This window comes from Pelobates fuscus, chromosome 4 (genome assembly GCF_036172605.1).
Source record: "Pelobates fuscus isolate aPelFus1 chromosome 4, aPelFus1.pri, whole genome shotgun sequence".
In the NCBI taxonomy this organism is placed as follows: domain Eukaryota; kingdom Metazoa; phylum Chordata; class Amphibia; order Anura; family Pelobatidae; genus Pelobates; species Pelobates fuscus.
The window spans coordinates 287793951-287815501 of record NC_086320.1 but is presented as its reverse complement, the minus strand read 5'-3'; the positions used below and the strand labels follow the sequence as shown (position 1 = coordinate 287815501).

Here is a 21551-nt window from a genome sequence, read left to right as displayed (position 1 = left end):
CTTACTCGAGGTAGACGCCTCAGAGACAGGTGTAGGCGCTATTCTGTCCCAAAGGTTAAGTTTGAATAAACCACTGCATCCATGTGGTTTTTTTTCTAGGAAATCTGGGCCTGAGAGCAGGTATGATATTGGTGACAGGGAACTGTTAGCGGTAATCTTGGCTTTAAAGGAGTGGAGACACTTGTTGGAAGGGACTTTACACCCGGTTACTATTTTGACGGATCACAAGAATTTGTCATATATAGGGGAAGCCAAACGATTATCTGCCAGGCAGGCTCGTTGGTCTTTGTTCCTTACTCATTTCAACTATGTTCTCACTTATAGACCTGGTTCTAAGAATTCTAAAGCCGATGCATTGTCCCGCCAACATGAACCTTCTACTATGCCTGATATGGTTTTTTCTTCTATGGTTCCCAAGCGTAATATTATTGCCAGCACTAGCATTAAGATTCACTCTCCGTTGCTGGATGAGATCAAGAAGTTACAACATCTGGCACCCGGACCTATTCCGGGGGACCGTTACTTCGTTCCTCCTAAACTCCAACTGGAACTTATGCAGTGTTTTCATAACAGTAAATTTGCCGGACATCCTGGCATACGCAAGTCATGTTCTCTGATTTCTAAAGATTTCTGGTGGCCTTCATTACGTAAGGATCTTAAGGAATTCGTCGGGGCATGTGATGTCTGTATGAGGACTAAACAACCTCATACGCTTCCATGTGGGCTTTTGCAACCCCTAGAAATTCCTGTGAAACCATGGTCCTGTCTGGCTATGGACTTCATCGTTGATTTACCGGTTTCTAAAAGACATACGGTTATACTCACTGTAATTGACAGGTTTACCAAAATGGCTCATTTTGTACCTCTGCTCAAATTGCCCTCTTCTCCCGAATTGGCTGAAATTTTCGCGAGGGAGATTTTTCGTTTACATGGGATTCCTTCTGAAATCGTTTCTGATAGAGGTTCCCAATTTGTTTCCCGGTTTTGGAGATCCTTCTGTTCCCAGCTTGGTATCAAATTAAATTTTTCCTCTGCCTATCATCCCCAGTCCAATGGGGCTGCCGAGCGCACCAACCAAAAGGTTGAACAGTTCTTGCGTTGTTTTGTTTCTGAACACCAGGACGATTGGGTCGGTCTGATTCCTTGGGCGGAGTTTGCGCACAACAACAGTGTTTGCGATTCTACTCGTTCTAGCCCCTTTTTCATGAATTATGGCTTCCATCCTTCCGTTCTTCCGTCGGCCTCCCCCTCCCAGGGGATACCGTCGGTTGATATTCATGTTGCCAATCTGAGAAAGTTGTGGGATCAGACTCGACAAATCCTTGTTCATAATTCCATGTTGTCCAAACGACACGCTGACAAACGCAGAAGGGTGGCTCCTGTATTCTCTCTGGGCGATAGGGTATGGTTGAGTACCAGAAACATCCGCTTGAAAGTTCCTTCCATGAAATTTGCTCCTCGTTTCATATGCCCTTACAGGGTTCTGTCTCGGATAAATCCTTTTGCATATCGTCTGGCTCTTCCGCCTGCTTTACGCATCCCGAACTCCTTTCATGTTTCTTTATTGAAGCCTTTGGTATGTAACAGATTTTCCTCCGCTGTGCCGTTCCCTCGTCCTGTCCAGGTTGAGGGTCAGGAGGAGTATGAGATCAATTCCATTCTCAATTCTCGGATTTCTCGGGGGAAGGTGCAATATCTTGTGGACTGGAAAGGATATGGTCCTGAAGAGAGGTCTTGGGTGGTCCAGGAGGATGTGCATGCTCCTCGCCTTCTCAGGGCTTTTCATGCTCGCTTTCCGTCTCGGTTCCTTCCGCCCGGTGGGCGTTTCTGAAGGGGGGGGTACTGTCAGGGTACCTGAAGTCTCTACCTCGGAGGAGGTTAGACTTCCTGACGTCCGTTCTCTCAGCGGGGCTGATTCATCCAATCCTCACAGCTCTCATAGTCATTCCCACGCCGGCCGCGAGAACCCCACTTCCTTTTATGACACGACGCTCAGGAGCCGACGTCATGACGGCAATCACATCCCGACCTGTCAATCTGGTTCGGAACAACGAATCAGGACTCGGCAAGGGCGGAGTCATGATTTAGAGAACCAGGGTATAAAAAAGGGATGTGTGTGATGGTTCATTGCCCTGTCGTGGTTCTAGCTTGTCTGGTTCCTCAGTGCTCTTATGTTTATCGTTCTATTTGGTTTTGACTCGGCTTGTACTATCGTTCCTGTTTACCTCTCGTGTCCTTTGACCTCGGCTTGTCTCTCGCTTACCTGTCCTCTCATCCCCTCGACCCGGCTTGTCTCTGACTATTCTCTGCTTTCTCCATACGTTAGTCCGGCCATTCTAAGGTCCGGTATACGTACATCTCTCCTGTTCGTACTCTGCGTGTTGGATCCCTGTCCCGATCCTGACAAATACTCACAGTAATGTGTCTTTAATCTACAATGAATGTGCTTAGAAATCAGTCTGTGTAAATAAGATACATTGTTCTTCTAAATTACATTTTAGTTGTATAAATTGTTATTAGTAAGTTACCGAATATTACTCAGAACAACCCTGTCCCTGGCCACACCCTCACTCACACCCCTAAAATTACAGTGTCCATCTTTGTCCATCTGAAATGTTGGGAGGTGTGTTATCATATTAGTGGCATTGAGTTCAACGTAGCATAGATAGTTTACACAGGCTTTCTACCTAAAAATCTATTTGTGCTATAATTGTCTGTAATGGCGAGTGTGCATTTACACTTGTATTATTGTATACATGTTAGAACCTGGCAAACAGATATATGTTGTTTAAATTGATGATTTTATTATATTCACAGATTTACAAGTATTACCAGATAGTAGTCAATGCCGGTTATCATGAATTAAGGAGCCAAACAATTATGTGATAATAAATGGCTTGATATGATCACTATCCTTCAATAAAATAATTTCATATTTTCAAAATCAATGCCACAATTCCACAATTTCTGCCAGTGTATGCAAATTTTTTAGCACAACGGTAGCTCAACTAGAATTGGATATTTCATTGAAATTCACTTTGAATTCTCAACAATTCTCACTTCAGTGAATAACCTTGTAAGTATGAGTACTGTGTAAAAAAGAGATACATTTAGCACATTTTCTGCCAGGTTTCTGATCATTTGTAACCAGATCCATACAATAATATTAAAACCTATTTCACCAATAAGTGTACATTTAACTTATTCTAGTTTCCAAATATATCTTGGAATTTAGATGTTACTGTTACCAAATGTAATGCTATTCATTTTATCAGTTGACCTGGCCAGGAATAAAATATGCAACTCTAAGGCCAGTAAGGTATTGCCATGCATGAAAAGCATGCGAATATAATTTTGCCTCTTTATAAATCACTGGTAAGACCACATATTGAATATGCTGGGCAATTTTGGGCACCTGTTCTAAAGAAGGATATTAAGGCACTAGAAAAAGTGCAGAGGCGGGCTACAAAATTAATAAAAGGAATGGAACATATCAGCTATGAAGAAAGGTTAACAAATTTCAACCTATACAGTTTAGAAAAAAACTAATCTGAGAGGGGATATGATAACATTATACAAATATATTCTGGGCCAATACAAACCATTGTGTGGAAATCTATTCACAAACCGGACTTTACATAGGACACGAGGTCATGCATTTAGACTAAAGAAAGAAGATTTCATCTAAGGCAAAGGAAAGGTTTTTTTTACTGTAAGAACAATCAGGATGTGGAATTCTCTGCCTGAAGAAGTGGTTTTATCAGAGTCCATACAGATGTTCAAACAGCTACTAGATACATACTTGCAAAAACAGAATATTCAAGGATATAATCTTTCAATGTAGGGTAATAACTGCTTGATCCAAGGATAAATCTGACTGCCATTCTGGGGTCAAGAAGGAATTTTTTTCCTAGCTTGTTGCAAAATTGTGCTTCAAACTCGTTTTTTTTGCCTTCTTTTGGATCAACAGCAAAAAAACAAATGTGAGGAAGGCTGAACTTGATGGACGCAAGTCTCTTTTCAGCTATGTAACTATGTAACTCTGAAGTCCTGCAACTGGAGATGTATCCACTGGCATGCTTTGGCATACCTAAAGTATGTCACACTTTTAAAAAAAAACTGCAATTGATCAGTACCTTTATGCTGGGCTCATTTCATTACCATGCTATCCTCTGGAACCCTAGCATCTAAGGACAGATGTCAGGATAAAATTTGTGTGTGAAAGCCAGCATTCAAGTACACACAAATAAGGGTGAAGAGTAAGTGTCTATACATTAAAGCGGCCCTGTCACCATATTCCCTTACCCCAGATTTTGTATGTTTCCCTATAGCACCCCTCCACTCCCTTGCAGAGGCAACTAGTGCTACTTACCTTTTTTTCAGCTGTGCCAAATCTGTCTGTGTCTTGTTTTCATGATGGTCGCCACAATCCAAAATGGCACCATGAGATATTGCTGCCTCTGCTCTTCCAAGGGTGTGAACATGAAATCATGCACAGTACACCGAATCTCCGCACAGACAGTCTATAACACAATGCTGTTGGAAGTGATGCTATGTCTGAAGGATGTGTGTAAGAATTTGACAAACAATGGCAATTGTTAACAAAGGACGCGGAGCTGACTAAAGTTCTACTCTTTGTCCACTTTTGTCAACCTGCAGGTTTTACATAATGAATAGTACACTTTTTGTTATGTTTAACTTTAAAAATATTCACCAATCAACTGTTAACAAGTGTAGATGAATCCTTGATTTGAGTGGGTTGAGAGGGTTGTGGGAGACCGCAGCGAGACAGCATTTAGTTTAGTTTACATTAGTTTTTACTAGTGTCCAGTCTCCCTGTTTCTTCATACTAAGTGTGTGGCTACATCATTCTCAACAAAATATCATTGCCTGTATATGGGCAAAAACTTTCATTCGTATTAATTTTACTTTTGATATTAAGCAAAACAAGAGAAAAAATAACTTAAAACGTGAGTTTAAGGCACATTCCAACCACTATAATCTTGCATGCAAGCTGTAGAGAATCTGGGAATACACACTATTCATGCTAGTAAATCAATAAAAGCAGGACGAAAAAAACAAAACAGAAAAATGATATGCTTATCATTATTTTATTTGCCTGGCTATGATGCATAGCCTTATTTAGGTATTCATAGTTCATCTCTCGTCAGATGATAGAAAAGATAGAAGATAAAAAAAAAAATTGAAATTAATTTCCCTTTGTCGTCAACCCTTGGTCTTGTTTCTAGCTCCAATAATCATTGAAGGGAAACTCTAAAGTTGCCTTGGATCTTAGACCAGAAAACAGGATGACGGTAAGTATGGATTTTCCATATTTCTGGCATCCATGACTGCCATAACATAAAGTAAATAAAAGTAAAGGAAAATTATATACAGGCTCTTCTCACTTACCGACCGGGTTCCGTTCTTACAACTCGGTTGTCAAACAAATTGGTCGGTAAGTGAGGATGTGCTACAGAGCATGCACCAGTGCAGGTCTATGTTTGGGGAAATTTCCCTGAACATAGACAAATGCACTAGAGCAGGGAATCCCTCTAATCTATGTTCGAGGAAAATTCCCCAAACATAAACCAGCTCTCTAACGTGGGCAATTCCTTGAATACCCATGCTAGAGAGCTGGTCATAAGTCTGAGTCGTCGTTAAACAGGTAAGTCATAAAATGAGAACTACCTGTACTGCAAAAAAATCTTAACAACTTTAATAAGAAAAATAAACTTTTGCACTAGCACAATGCAGAAAAAGTTAAATAATGTTTGCCTACGTACTACCTGGGAAGTATTTTGTGTTTTGGCCATGTTATCTGTCCTACCAGATAATCAAGGACACCTCTTCTAGTGTTGTTCCTGTACTGCCTCTATGACAAGATTCTGACAAGACTCATCCATTTGTAATTCTCGAGACTACAGCTCCGAATTGTTGCTAATTGGAGGCTTTATGGGCTGAAGCCTCAGGTGTAAGGGTATTTACCCCCTGATCTCTCGAGGTGGTAAATGGGCAACAGAATACCAGTGTTTTGGTTTTTTTTAATTTATTATTATTATTGGTATTTCTATAGCGCCAGCTTATTCTGCAGCGCTTTACTTCAACTGATTCTCAAAACAGCAGTTTGATACTAAAAAATATCACCAATATATCGACCACAGCATTTCTGATGCAGTGCGTGACAAAGGTATAACAGCATATACTAAACAGGCAGAGTGGATTTAAAAGCCTACTCTCCCAATGTTCTTCATACAAAGCAATGCCAAATTAAAACAAATAAATAAATAAACAAAAAACCTCCAATCCAGTTTAGCAATCATCTTCCCTCAACACTGGAAGTCAGTTCTTGGGCACAGTTAGTATAAAAAGCCTGCCCTCTAGAAGAGCACAGGGCATTTAAAAACTTGCAAAATACAATACTGCATTATAAATAGATCTACAGTGTAAAGGGAGGTAGTGTTTGCCAGTATTGGCGTGGAACCTAAACGTGCAGACTATAACACAATAAATAGACAAGCCATATACCGGTCTTTAGAATGGCCGGACTAACTGTAGAGGAGTTAGTGAGAATGCCAAGGTCAAGGACAGGAGAGATACGGATAAACATTATGCAAGCCAAGTTCATATGATACCAGAGATCAGGAGAAATGAGTAACCAAACAAAATCAGAAACCAGGAACAGGAGATACAAGGAACGCGCTTTTGGACGACCTGACCAATAATGGGACAACAAGGAGTTGGAGAGGTAGATAAAACAGGTAGAGTTTAATTTCTATTGGTCCACATCATAAGTGAATTCCTTATGATTTGCGGATGGCAGAAATCCTTGTTAGCATACTTGTAAACATCAGATCTGTGTGCCAAATTCGGTCCGGCGAATTCACCAAGCAGGACCAGAATTTGGTTGCCCATAAAACCCTACGGCACACAAGCATTCAGAGTCGCAGATAATGCTGGAGGATTCAGGTGAGAAGTAAGCGATCCCGACAGTGTTCTTGGAAAATTGAGTAGCATATTTGTTGCTTGCAGCAACCCGAATGCACTATATAACAAAAGAGCCTAGCTTTAGCACTGGTAACTGTTCTATTTGTATTTAGGTGTTATGCTCACATACAGATGTTATATTTATAATTTAATAGCATTTTGAGAGAAATTAGCAAAATAGTTACAAAACACCCAAAGTAGGTCTGAACATTTCACTCATGTTACTTTTGTTGTATTTCATTATTATTACCAGAAAAGGTATGCTGATACTGTATGAAAAAAAAACAATTCTTATTCTACAAATATAATGATTTTTGCTTTTAGGTGCCCCCCAAACATGTAGATAAAATTGCTGTAATTATATGTTGGTCAGGCCTCTCATGTTGAAAATAACCCTTACATTTTTATTATTATTTTTTTATTTTTTATTTTAACAGTGCTTTTTTGTAAGACAGGGTAAACTAGCCAAGGTCAAGGGAATCCAGATATGAGACCAACAAGTAAACAAAATCAGGCATGGGGTACCAGAAATCAGAGTTATCAATGGAAAACCTGGGTCAATAAAACAGAGATTTAAAATAATGTATAAATGCACTATTGGGTACAAAGAACCACAGCAGGGTATAGAAAATACCCTAGGTAGGAGCGTTTGGAGAAACAAACTTACGGTATCTATTGCAAAACTTTTTTGACCGTCACATTTCCTATGATGTGCAAGACCTGCTCTCAAGATTTGTGTAATTCATCCTAAAGCCGATCCAAGGCAGGTTTTTCCCATGAAAGAAATGCAGGTTAGGATGGAATACATAACTGACAATGCAATGGCTATGCTCTGTAGAATCATGTCTTGTATTGATTTGAGCAAACCTTTCACAAGGCAGGTCTGCCCAATTTTCCTTGTTATCATAAAACATTGTAGGTATTGATCTAATACCAGGATGGACCTTTCAACCGCTCTGTTAGTTTTAGGATTATATGATGAGGAGAAATTTAGTTGAATGCCTATTTGAGAACAATACTCACTCCAGAATCTGGATACTAATTGGGTACCTCTATCTAGCATAACATCTACTGGAATACTATGTAGGGGGACTATTTCATTTGCAAAACTGCTATTAAACTGTTCTTTGGATTTGGGAGTTTTTGCAATGGTATAATATAGGCCAGTGTTGAAAATCTGTCACAAACCATCAGTATTAAAGTATATTCTTTAGAAGGAGGACGCTCTTCCATAAAATCTATAGAAAGGCTGGACCATGGATGTTTGGGTATGGGTAGTGGCTGTAATAGCCTGCAAGGCAAGGTTTGAGATGTTTTAACTTGTGCACAATCCTGACATGCTTGTACACATTCTTTTGCATCTTTCCAAATGGAATCCCATCAATATAATCTACTTAACTGATGGACTGTTTTATTTATTCCAGGGTGCCCAGGTACGTTGCTGGTATGCAGGGCTGGTGCAAGAATTGTTGGCTACACAGATAGAGCGCACACACACACACACGCCCCCACTCCAAAAAAATGCATCTTAACCTGTGTGGCTCATTTCGAATTTGCTACCCTCTTTAGTGTTTAATGTCCTTTCTTTTGAATGTCTTACTCCCTTTGCCCCTTTGTGTGTCTTACACCCCTTTTAGTGTATGTTATCAGTCCATTAGTTTGTCTCTTAAAATACCCCTTGCTCTTCCCCCTGCTCTTTTGTGTGTCTCTTACTTCCCCACCAGCCACATGTGGGTCTCGTTCTTCCATTCAGACCCTTTGTGTGTCTCTCTATGTTCCCCCAGTCCCTCTCTGTTGCTTTTTCTCCCCTCAGCCCCATTTTTGTGTGCCTCCCCTAAGAACTTTTGTGTGTCTCTTTCCTCCCAAGTCTTATAGACATAGATAAAAAGGCACAAAGGCAAAAAGCATACAGACACAAAACCTAGACACACAGTCATAAAAAGCACACACCCAATCACAGTCATGCAGGAACAAACATACAGGCACGTAACCATACAGACACACAGACATAGTTATTCAGTCACAAAGTTACACAGACTTACATGCAGGCAGTCATACAATATACACATACAGGTACACTGTCATACAGTCATACTGAGACACACAGATACATACAGACACTGTCATACAGAGTCATGGACACAGGCATACAAAGACATACATACACAGGCCTATAGTCATACAGAGACATATAGACAAAAGCATACAGAGAAATAGAGATACAGACATAAAGAGACATACAGACATACATAAAGAGACATACAGACACAGATACAAAGAAACATACAGAGAAACATACAGAGACATACATACACAGACATATAGTCATACAGAGACAAACAGATAGGCATACAGAGACATACAGACACAAAGAGACATAGAGAGTTGTACATACACAGACATATCATACACACACATAAAGACATAGTCATACATAGACAAACATACATGCATACAAAGACTTACAGACATAGGCATTCGGAGACCCACAGACATGCAGAGACATGAATACACAGACATATAGTCATACAGAGACACGCAGACACAGTCATGCAGACACTGATATAAAGAGACACACAGACACAGGCAAAAAGACATCCATACACAGATATTTAGTCATACAGAGACATACACACACAGACATACAAGGACAGACAGACACAGACATACAGAGACATGCAGACAGACATAAAGAGACATACATAGACATACATACACAGACATATTGTTTTACAGAGGCATACAGACATAGTCATATAGAAACACACATACAGAGACATACAGACACAGTCATACAGAGGAATACAGACATACAAAGACATACATTCACAGACATATAGTAATACAGAGACATACAAACATAGTCATATAGAGACATACAGACACAGTCACACAGAGACATACAGACACAGTCACACAGAGACATACATACACAGTCATACAGACATATATATACAGTCAAACAAAAACATACAGACACAGGCAATCATACATGCAGTCACAATTACATACTTACATCTCAGCCCTGTGCAATCAGGTCCCTGCTGCTGCCTCTGTGATCTGTGGATCGAATTCAGCATCTCAGCCCCATCACTATGTGCCAGCCATTTATGGTTACTAAGAATTGTAACTGGTACTGATGAACCCTCAGGTAAGTGTCTCCACTTCTTTGAAAGCAAATAAAAATGGCTAGTAAATCTGTTATTCTGTTTCCTATTTCATATCTCCACTACGTGTCTGACAATTTTCTGGAGAAAAATCCACAATGCTTTATGCTGGCCCAGAATAGCACCAACTCCTGTTTTGGACACATCAACCTCCACAAGATAAGGGAGTAATGGATCAGGATGGACTGAAATGGTTGCTGAGACATACATTGACAAGAGTCTCAAAAGCAGTTACAGCTGGAGGAGTACATTTCTGACAGTTCTTACCATTTTTTGTCATATTTGTTATGGGAGCTACTATAGAGGATAAACACTTAGTAAACCTTGCATAGTCATTTTAGAAACCAATAAATCCCTTTATGACTTGAAGTCCTTTGGCTAAGGGCCAATTGGGAAGGGAGTCAGGGTTTTTTTGTGTACATTTGAAATCCTGAGCCAGATTTTACAAAGCTTAAAAACTGTCCCGGTTCTTTGTCAAATAAACACTTTTTGAGCTTACAAAAGAGACCACTGTCTAACAGTTTTTCTTTCAATACCTTTCAGACAGAAGTGTAACTAGAAACCAACAGGCCCTGGAGCAAAAATTGTCCTGCCCCTCATGTGTCTCATTTTCCCCCAGCCCCTTCATGTGTCTTATCCTCCTCCCAGCCCCTCCACGTGTCTCATTCCCTCCTCCATCCCCTCCATGTGTCTTATTCTCCCATTCCTCCTGCCCCTCTATGTGTCTTATTCTCCCATTCCTCCTGCCCCTCTATGTGTCTTATTCTCCCATCCCCCAGGATCTCCCTGTGTCTTATTCTCCTATTCTACCACCCAGCCCCTTCATGTGTCTTTTCCCCCATTCTACGCCATATCCCCTCCATGTGTCTTATTCTCTGATCTCCCCCCAACCCATCCATGTGCCTTGTTCTCTGATCCCCCCCAGATCGTATTCTTGCATTCTATCCCCCAGGTATGACTGTATACAAATAATACAAATATAAATACAATGACAAATATTACAAATAATGTCCACTTTTGGTGTTAAAAGCCATTGTCCATTCATCTCCCTCCTTGATCCTGGCCAATTTAATGGCTCTGTGTAAATCTAATTTTGTAAAGACATTGGACTCCTTGAGTTTATAGAAAAGTTCAGTATTCAAAGGGATTGGGCAGATATCACGTATAGTGATTCTAATCAATGTCCATTTATCAATGGTCTGAAATCGCCCTCCGATTTGGACACAATAAAGAATCCAGCCACGGCACGAGAAGAAGAGTGTCTGTTAAAACATTTCACTAAAGCCTCTTTAATGTATTTATTTATGACCATATTCTCTTTGGTAATTAGTGGATAAACTGTACCTCTCTGGAAGCATGACTCCAGGGAGTAAATCAGTAAAACAGTTATAAGAACGATAAGGTTGAAACTTGTCTGCTTCTTTTTTTTTTTTTTTTTTATCAAATACCTCATGCAATATCTTTTGGGTGCTATAGACCAGTGTTTCCCAACCCAGTCCTCAAGGCACACCTACCAGTCCAGGATTTAAGGATTACCCAGTTTTGTCTAAGGTGTTTTTAGAAAAAAAAAGAAAAAACACCTTAGACAAAACTGGGTAATCCTTAAATCCTGGACTGGTAGGTGTGCCTTGAGGACTGGGTTGGGAAACACTGCTATAAACAATGGAACCATAGTGGGTACATTGACCAATAAGAGATTTTTAACCATATTTAGACAACTATTATAACAAGATTGGGACTTGATCTCTCCTTTTTCTCAATTTACCAAAGGGTTGAGTTAAGCCAATCAAGAATATTCTAAAACCACTGGAAAAGAAGGAGAGGAAATAATCTGTAATATCATCACTTCCTTATCTATAGTTTCAAAAATGTGAGAATGGCTCATTGGCTATGGTGGGTACCTGAAGAGGTCTGGCATCTATGACCTCTATGACCAAGGGTATTGATTTGGAAAAAAATGAGCAAAGCCCAGTTCTATGAAACTCTCTGCCGCTATTGAATTAGCAAGGGCAGATGTGCACATCTCTGCACTCTCCCACTTTAACATGACTGGTATTAGAAACCTTTGATTTCTCAGGTTTGGAGAACATCTGTAAAACATTTGAGGTCTGTCCTAAAGACCCCTTAGCTGCAGAAATGTTCCAGCCTAATAGTACAATTCAGATGAAGATGACCAAGCTTTCCTACTTCTATTTGTTTTGGTGTGTTTTGCCTATATCTTACTCTTTCATTAATGTGGGAAAGATAGGTTATGAGATGTTCTCGGATATATTTCTAGTTGGCATCTCATCAAGAAAGAAAAAAGATAATCCATTAGTGAGAACATCTTCAAAGGCCTGGTATTTCTACTGTACCTCAGATGCTAGGGTATGGTGTTCAATAGCATAATCTCTTGGAACATGTACCTTATTTTAATCTAAGAAGTGTTTTGGCAGCATTAGCTCTATGACCTAGAGAGTCAAATAATCTCTTGAAAGTGTCAAAACATTTGCATAATTTTATACTATTGGGTTGTTTTCTACCATACAGAATAATGATAAGGTGCGCTGTGTCTTTAAGACCCAAGTGATTCAAAGTGCAACTAGTGCAATATATTATAATAAAGTGCAAAGTGTTAAAGTGCACTCAATTGTGTAAATAAATGTTATACATACATATGTCCTCTCGAATTATACATAAAGGAAAAGGAGAGACATAAAAAACACAATAGTGTAAAATCGTTTTTAAAAAATATATATAGATAATAAATGCCAGAAGGGTGCACTCACAAACATAGAGCAGAAAGAGCCTGCTCTAGCTTTAATCGCTTCTTCAGATATAGGACTGCATAAACGGAGATACTTCAAGATATTTATTTGCCCAGCACAGCATAGAATAGTCACCTTCCTTCACATCCAATTTTCAAATAAATACAAAGTTCGGTAAAGTGCAGCTTCAGGGTGTCGACTGTCCCCTTTGTTTTGTTCGCCGCTGTGGTTACCGTCTGTATCCAAAAAAAACTTCCGGGAGGAGGGACTTCCTTGTATGCGTGACGTAAGGTGCGTAGCTTTGCGTGATGACGCGTTTCGCCGTATTCACGGCTTCATCAGATCTGATGAAAACAAGCAGTGTTTGCAGAGCTTGAACAAAGTGTTCCATCCTGTGGTACAGTTTGTCAAGGTGTGCATTACAAGTGGTCAGCTGGGTATTCATAGCATGGTTCAAGGCCCATTGCCTAAACTATGAGGTGGCATTGAGACTGATGCAAATCCGCGTTTTTGGTGGCATGATGTTGGAATAGGGACACCACATTATATAAGGGGGTGGAGATCCAGACGGCCCATGTTAGAAACACTGGAAAAAGAGGCAGACCCTGAGGAAAATAATGTGGTGCCAAATCTGTGCACCAAGTGATTATGAGAAGGTAAGTATGCTTAGAGGAGACCTAACAAAACCTTCCTAAAAAAATGGAAGCTCTTTTAGACACAAGGGAGGGGGGAGATGACTCCTTATTAAAGAGACACTGTAAGCACTGTAACTGATTCATCTCATTGAAGTGTTTATAGTGTCTAGAAATCACCTGGCTCTGTCTTTCTGTTCAATGTTACACAGTTCTTAAAGGAAAACTATAGTGCCAGGAAAACAAACTCGTTTTCCAGGCACTTTAGCTTCCCCTTCTGTCAAGGCCCCCTCCCGCGGCGCTGAAGGGGTTAAAAACCCCTTCCGTCACTTACCTGGGTCCAGCGCTGATGTCCCTCGGCTCTGGCTCAGCTCCGCACACACTCCTCCCCCACTGACGTCCGCCGGCGGGTGAGACCTAATGCGCACGTGCGGCAATGGTCGCACACGCGTTATGAGCTCCCCATAGGAAAGCATTAATCAATGCTTTCCTGTGGGGATTCCGGTGACGCTGGAGGTCCTCATGCAAAGTGTGAGAACATCCAGCATCGTTTAGTTGACCAAAAGTCGTCTAAGAACTAGGAAGTCCCTCTAGTCGCTGTCATGTAGACAGCTACTAGAGGAGGACTTAACCCTGCAAGCTAATTATTGCAGTTTATCAAAACTGCAATAATTACATGCTCAGGGTTAAGGGTGATGGGAGTTGGCACCAAGACCACTTCAATGGGCTAAAGTGACCTGGGTGCCTACAGTGTCCCTTTAATGTTTTAATGATAAACATAAGTCCTCAGTGGCCCATGCCCTGTGTGCTGCTTGGACTTATTAGGAATCATTAGCCTGATATGCAGTGGGCACAGGTGATTAGCGAAGAATGCCAGAATCACAGAACCCATTGCTGGTATGATTTGGTATTACTTAATGGAAGTGTGAAATCTCTGACTTCGCCATACCTCCACGTGGGGCAAGGTTGAGGGTGTCCTGGGACACGGTGTGTACAGTGTCCAGGTGCTCTGTAGATAGAGGCAGGTCATCTGGGAGTGCAGTGCTAGTCTCCACCCCCTCATGTGAGGTCTCACCCCTCTTGCTAGGTTTTGCTTCCTGGTGATCTGGGACAGGCAGCAGAGATGGAAGGCAAAGGTTATAATATGACAAGAGAAATTGTATATGGCACTGATTAGTCTTTTGGGCACAAAAAAATCACTCATATTAGCCATATGGGCACAGAGAAGGCAGTGATTAGCAATCTGGGCATGACAATGGAACTGATTAGCCATTTGTGCACAAAGATGGCACTGATAAGCTATTTTGGGACAAAGATCGCACTGACTAGCATTTTGTAGACAAAGAATGCACTGGGATGCTGTGTAGGGACAGAAATGGCCCTACCCAGATGTGTCAAGACATAGATGGCCCCGACCAGCTATGTTGGGACAAATATGTCCCTTTAACAGTTAAATCACTTTGTTTATGCAGCTCTGGTCACACTTCCCTTGCCTGTGTCTTACACAGTGTTCCTAAACACTTCCTGTAAAGAGAGAGAGACACAATTTTTAAACTAATTTTATTGCACAGTCTGTTTAGGCTATCATTTTTTAATTACTTGCTACAGCCTGCAGGAGCCTTGTGTGTAATTAAAGTTCACCAGAGCAGGAGATACAGACTTCTAAAGTAAATTCACTGTGTTGTAAGATTTGATTGGAAATTAAACTTTGTGACTGTCTGCCTGTAACTATGTGACTGACTGCCTGTATATGTGTGTGACTGTCTGTAACAGTGTGTGTGTTACTTCCTATAACTGTGTGTGGCTGCCTGTTACTGTGTGTCTTGTCATTGTGTGTGGGATTTTTTCCTGTAACTGTGTGAGACTGTCTGCCTGTGTCTGTGTGTGTTACTGTATGTGTGGTTGTCTGCCTATACATGTATTTGGCAGTGTATGCGCATTACTGTGTACATCTGGCTGTGTGTGACAAACTACTAGTTGGTTTGTTAGGAGAGGAACTCATTTGCAGCGGAATGGCATCCCCTTGCAAACATGACCTTTCCAGGTGTCTCAGAGTGATACGGAAACCCGGGAGATCTATGATGGCATGACTGTTTTTTTTTTACAGAGTTAGTGAAGAAACCAGATAAGCCAGATAGGAACTGGTAGGATACGGTGTCAGGCAGTCCGATGTCAGGACTGTCAGCAAAGAAAGAGGACCACCTCCAGGACGCCATGGGCGCCGTGGGGAAGGTAAGAGCTGGTGGTGGGGAATATGACACTGTGGGACTGTGTGCATGTGACTCTGCAAAAATTTACACCTGCATTCACACATCTGCCTACACACAGTCAATACACCCAATACATATATCACACACAGCCCACACATGTCATACATATCACACAAAGACAATACACACATGTGCACATTACATGATATTATTGTGAGAATTATATTACAGTGGCAGTCATACAAAATATGCATTACTGAGTGTTTTATTGTTGGGAAGCTCTGTGATATGTTACTAGGCACATAACTGGGACTTGTGTTGTTGTGGAGTACTGGTACACACCCACCACATAGTACTATAATGGCTTTTTTTTGCTTTGGATCTCAGTGATAAATGGATAAACACAGCACATTACTGTACATTATTATGCAAAGGTAAATAAGGAAAATCCAGACTTTAAAAGCAAAACAACTCACAGTATTATATGACAGCGGCAAACCATGAGTACCTGTCTCCTGAGCTACGGCCAATCAGAGCTTTGTCGCAGATTACAACAGGAAAGCTCTGGCACTGATTAGTCTTTTGGGCACAAAGATTGCACATATTAGCACTGATTAGCCATTTAGGCATTAAGCATTAATGTACTGGGATGTAACTAGCAAGACAGTTACTCACAGTCTGCACCAGGCAGAGGAGCAGAGCAGATTCTCAGCACACTGGACCGCCAAAAATCAGCATTCCCCTCTCCCTGCAATGTAACAACAGGGAATGGGGAATGATAAGAATTATTAATATATATTTTATATATTATTATAATTATTGATTTAATAAGTCCTTTATACAAACACTACACCTCTATTTACACACTATACATGGATTAAGGAGTATGACTAGGAAAGGGGTGCTGTGAAGATTTTTCACACAGGGTGCATAAAGGCCTATAGCGGCCCCTGCGTGTGCCCACATACCTTTTGGCCATATAATGTACACGTAGCGTCTCCCTTTTGCCTCATCTTTGTTTTTTGTTTTTTTTAAATGAAAGCCGTAAACCCATCACTAATTATGAGGTACATTTTATTATGTGGAATAACCATTTCTTTTCTATAGCAGTTTCTCTACTTTTATTGGAACATTGCATCAAATGACAAGCTATGAGCTTATCTCTAACCTAATAAAATCTTGCTCTGTGTTAGTTATCGTTCTGCAGTTGTTTGTGCTTGTGTGGGAGAGCTGTCATATTCAATATATGTTCCTAGACAGTAAGTGTTCGAGTAGACTGTTCGGTCTGGTCCCGCCCACTCTCAGTATCTGAGTCTTTACCTTCCTTTCTTAACGTTCTCCCTGGATTGTGGACTCAATACTGGCTGGGCACGGCATCCCATAATAACATTACAGAGCGGGTTCTAATCCGAAGCACAGGGACCAGGTCAGTGATTTCTAATCTCCATCACTATAATTTAGCTATTAATGTAAAGTGTCATGAACGACTGCCAAAGAAAAAGAACAAACAAACAAAAAAAGACATTTTGCAAAACTTGGCAAAGTATTTTAGTTATTGATCAGAGCTCTAGATGTAAATTATTGGTGGTGTCTGAGCTTGCAAGTTACTTGCGAGTTACTTTCAAGTTAAGGACTAAATGCTACTAGATGGGAGAAGGTTATGTATTGGCATTCACCGATTAGGAGATTTCTTGTTACATTATATAGAAAAAATGCTATTTAATCTGATATAGTTCTTAATCTTAAATGCCCATCCCTGAATTTGTAGCTATATTTTTTCGTTCGAATTGCAAGAAATGGTTGCTCTCTCCATACTTTCAAGGGGCTAATTTGCTGTTTGGATGTTAAATCTTTATTTTGAGAGATTAAATATTGACATGTTTTGGTCCAGCAGAGAGTGAGTTAAACAGCTCTCTTCCCGTGAGTCTTCATGTTGCCTGTGTTATAAACGTCTCTGTATTTTTTTAAATCTCCAATTCTAAACTCTAAACTACTTTTCTGAATGCATGAATACTTTTTTTTATTTCCCCATCAGCTTTGGCTTTTGCTACACTGCCAAGCCCATCATCATTGCTCTGAGTATGACCTATGCATTGTGAAAGCTGTGACACAGGTAAGAGGCATAGTGGAGGTGGGGGGCAAATAAAATGGGTGTGTGGGGACATTTAGTGAAATTGTTACATCTAAATAATTCATCTTTTTCTTTAGAAACGTGGCAGCTATGACTGTACTGGTAAACGAAAAAAAAAAAATAGAGAAAGGACACAGTGCCAATATGTTCTATTAGGAAACCTTGCTGTCAGTATATACAAATGAGAACAGTGTATAAGGGAGAACAGTATGTGTAGTTACTAAGAAATACTGAAAAACAGGACTTGTTTTCAGTATTTATGGAAAGCACTCAAAGACATGTTTCAGTATTTACTGAGGATGAAAATATTAGTAATTATTGAGAATAGCTTTGTGTATCAGTATTTACTTGGGAGGGCGCTATCAGTCATTATTGATAATGACTGTGTATTAGTATTTACTGAGGATGATTGTATTAGTAATTATTGAGAATAACTTTGTGTATCAGTATTTACTCGGGTGGACAGTATCAATAATTATTGAGAATGGCTGTGTGTATCAGTATTTACTGGGGGGTGGAGGGGGGCAATATGAGTAATAATTATTGAGAATGGCTGTGTGTATCAGTATTTACTGGGGGGGGGGGGTGGAGGGGGCAATATGAGTAATAATTATTGAGAATAACTTTGTGTATCAGTATGTATTGGGGAGGACAATATCATTAATAATTATTGAGAATGGCTGTGTCAGTATTTACTGGGGAGGACAATATCAGAAATTATTCAGAATAGCTGTTTGTATCAGTATTTACTGAGGAGAGGCATATAAAAAATATTAAGAAAAGAATGACTGTGTATTGGGGAGGAGCTTATCAGATTTTTTTCAGAATGGCTGTGTTTATTAGAATTTACTGGGGAGGACAATACCAGTCATGATTGATAATGACAGTGTGTATCAGTATTTACTGAGTAGGACAGTATCAGAATTTTTTCAGAACGACTGTTTATTCGAATTTACTGGTGGGGACAATACCAGACATTATTGATAATGACAGTGTGTTCCAGTATTTACTGGGGAGGGCAGTATCAGAAATGATTCCAAATGGCTGTGTATATCAGTATTTATTGATAAGAACAATATCAAAAAGTATTAAGAATGACTGTGTGTATCAGTATTCTGCAATTTCTGCAATTAATCAGAGTGTGTTTTGAATAGGGAATTTGAATTGCATTCTATGTTTTTATTTGCCTCTGGCTAGTTTAGTTTTCTCAGGGCATTTTTGCTGTCTGTTGTTGTTCTTGGACGTGAGATCTCATCTTATTATTCCTGTCAGTAGACTCTTTATTTTCTCTTCCTGCCTTTCCCCATCCCGATTTTCTTCAGTTTGTTTTACCTGTTTTTTTGACCACCAGGTATCTTTTTCATATATACTTTTTGTTGAATGTATCAGATCTATATACATGACAACGTCCATATTTTTTTGTGATTCCATTTCAGTGACCCTGGATAAAATACATTTGTAGAAGGGATAAAGTACTATGACCTGTGACCTGTGTTTTGGTTATTTTTTTCATTGTTTGTTTACTTTTATTTTATTTTTATTTAATTTTATATTTTATTATTATTTTTTAATTCTTATTTTTTATATTTAGTTTTAGTTTTCTCTCCTATTTTTCTCTGAATGTTCTATTCTCTCATGGGATTTTTCCCTTTGGCTATGGTCCCTTACTAAGATGATACTTAGTTTCTGCATGCAATTTGATACTGAATGCAATGCTTCTCTGATTCTTTATGGTTTGATATTTTATATGTGGATACATTTGTATCCTAGACAACACACAAAGTGGCCTTATACTCATTACATTAATTACAATCCTTACACCATGTGGGTTATTTTACTCCACACACTACACTGACAACCATCTTTGCAGGGTTATCTAGTGCCTAGTATGTCCAGGCTGAATTCAGAATATACTCCTCCCACAGTCTATATTGTTTGGCATGCTTTTGCTCTTACACCACCTACAGGGGTTACTATGGTTACCAGAAGCATGCCTTGCACGTGGTAACTATACCGAACGCCAGGATCATTCGGCTTATACTGCGGCTTATATTCCATGAGCATTGTCTGCATTACCCTAAAAATCGATTAGCTTATGATGTCCAGGCTCAACACACATTTGATTCTATGGTGTACATTCTAGAGAAGTGAGAATGGCTGTGTGTATGAGTATTTATATGAGTATTTACCATGGAGAACTGTATTAGTAGCTAATGGGAATGACTGTGTGTATCAAAATGTATTTATCAGAAGCTTCCCATTCATAAAAAAGGTACTGATTGGCTTAGATCATCAGCTGACTTCTCTATCCAATCAGCATCTCCTGATAGTCAATTTCAGAAGCCGGATGCCGCTGGGGGAATTGGAAATCCAGGGTTGGAGGCAATCTTTCCATTCAACAACGGTTTAACCCTTCAGGTAAGAAAGCACCCGTGGGCCTCCTACCACCATAACAATTTCATTTAGATTAAGTTGTTATGGTGCCTGTAGTGTTCATTTCACTCCTAACAAAGTAAAGAATTGAGCAGTGACACTACAGGAACAGTGCAAATACATTCTTCATTAAACTAAACTGATATGGGAACAGAGGAGGACAAAGTATCAGAAATGCTGAGATAATAATAGTGAGACTTTATATTTTTACTTGGATATGTTCCTATATATTGTTCTAGCAATACCCTCAATGTTCTTGATCTTGATTATGGTTTAAAAAAAAAGCATAATATACATTTCCTATAATAAAGCATAATATACATTTCCATCTCTATTTGTAGGTGGAATCTGGTCACTCATTAAATTTGTTATGTGATGTCTGTAACCTGTCTTATCATGTTGAGTACCCATAGCTCTGCTTTACTTGAATGGAAAAGTGAGGATCAGGTTACACAACATATAGGCAATCAAATGGTGCAAACTTCCCAAATGATATTTAAATTATTTCCTTTATGTCTTTACATGTTACTCCATCTTTAATATGCAGTGTGACCAAATATATATATATATATATATATATATATATATATATATATATATATATATATATATATATATATATATATATATATATTCGCATTACCAAATATATATTTTTATTTTCATTGCAATTACACGTTTCGGACATAGACAAACCAAAATATATCTAAAACCTTCTCCTCCTCTTATAAGATGGGACAAGCAAAAACAAAACCATAAAGAAATGGCATCCAAATAGAATAAAATGCAATGTTGTACTTTCTAGCAGCCTGGCTAGCCCAATATAGAAACTGAAATTTAGGGAACATAAAGTGCCACCAAGTCATATATTTGAGGGCAGGTGTACTTTAAGCTCATTAGCTAGAGCGTTATTCTAAGGAATTTCTCAGAAATGTCTATGCACCATCAATCATATGTCTTTTGTAATGTATAGCATGCAATTTTTTCCCCTATACTAGAAAGGAATTTTAGAGTGTCTGCTGTCAGTTAAATACTTTTAAAACCCTCTGATTAGGAACCATAGTTTTTCTTTTAATGCAAAAACTTTTCTATTTGAGATCCACTTATTACCGTACTTTGCCAATGGAGTTATCCACGTATAAACACCTGGATGCTTATTACTGAGGTTTGTGAACTGAAAAGATAGCACAGTGGTCTTATGTGCCTGCTGTATGTAAGGATATGTGTATATCAGGTTTAATCAG

The 21551-nt window shown here is 39.4% G+C and overlaps 1 protein-coding gene across 2 annotated transcripts in view; it reads left to right on the top strand.

The window, feature by feature from the left end:
• Positions 1 to 17094: 17094 nt before the first annotated feature.
• Positions 17095 to 21551, top strand: part of LOC134608926 (collagen alpha-6(VI) chain-like) — a 188828-nt gene continuing 184371 nt past the window's right edge. For both annotated transcript variants that reach the window (XM_063452178.1, XM_063452177.1), the window contains exons 1-2: positions 17095 to 17169; positions 17779 to 17856. The gene's annotated coding sequence lies outside the window, so the exon portion shown is untranslated. The remainder of the gene's footprint in view (positions 17170 to 17778; positions 17857 to 21551) is intronic.